The sequence below is a fragment of the Castor canadensis genome, chromosome 19, assembly GCF_047511655.1.
Source record: "Castor canadensis chromosome 19, mCasCan1.hap1v2, whole genome shotgun sequence".
In the NCBI taxonomy this organism is placed as follows: Eukaryota; Metazoa; Chordata; class Mammalia; order Rodentia; family Castoridae; genus Castor; species Castor canadensis.
Window position 1 is genome coordinate 22541182 of NC_133404.1, and position 877 is coordinate 22542058.

Consider the following 877-nt stretch of genomic DNA (forward strand, 5'->3'; position numbering starts at 1 on the left):
GCTAAAATCCTAGAAAAGAACAAATAAATGCCTCAGAGTACTCACAAAATGATTAAGGTCTCTTAATAATTAATTCAGATATTAATCTGAATTAACAGACTCTACACAGCACCAAATAAGATAATAAAATTAATCCAGGAAAGATTCAAAAACAGTTACATGTTACCTCAAGAATGCAACACTGTGTTCTTTCTCAGATAAAGAAACTGGTAGAAGTCACAAAAATCAGCTCTTCTTAGTGTGGTAGCAAGAAATCCATGGGACTCCAATAATCACTTTGAACTAAACACACAGGGGAAATTAGGAAAGTTGAAAAGGAAAATCTTCCAACTTGAATATTGATTTGTAAGAGAATATAAAGAATATTGCCAGCCAAGCACTCACAAAAGTCATATAACTTGCAATTGGTTATTTATAGAGAACCATTTCATCTGTTTCCTCTGATAGATGCAGAAGGGTCAGCTTTCAAATACCCTGTGGGTCCTCCTGACTGACCACCTGAAATCTTTCCACATCTGTCTATTATGGTTCCTGTGTTGGACCACAGCTCACAGAAGTGTCTTGGTCACTCATCTTGTTCATATTCCAAGGAGATCATTTTTGTAAGCAATCATTGATCCTGACACATTTGAAAAGGAACCTTGAGCTTGAGGTATATGACAGACACTGAACACTCAGCTTTCAGTCATTCTGGAACATGCTGAATGTTCCACACTATTCAGTCAAGGAGACCAGCATCACAGCCAATTACCAGTTCCTAGGCTGTACAGTATATCCAGGTTCCATAGTCATTGTAGTGTTATGACTCCCTAAGAGAAATATCAAAATTCTCAGGACAAAATGCTTACCATTTGACAATTTCCACTGGTTCTTGAGG

At 37.2% G+C, this 877-nt stretch overlaps 1 pseudogene; it reads right to left on the bottom strand.

The window, feature by feature from the left end:
• Positions 1 to 538: 538 nt before the first annotated feature.
• LOC141419329 (small nucleolar RNA SNORD116) lies at positions 539 to 620 on the bottom strand (annotated as a pseudogene).
• Positions 621 to 877: the final 257 nt, after the last annotated feature.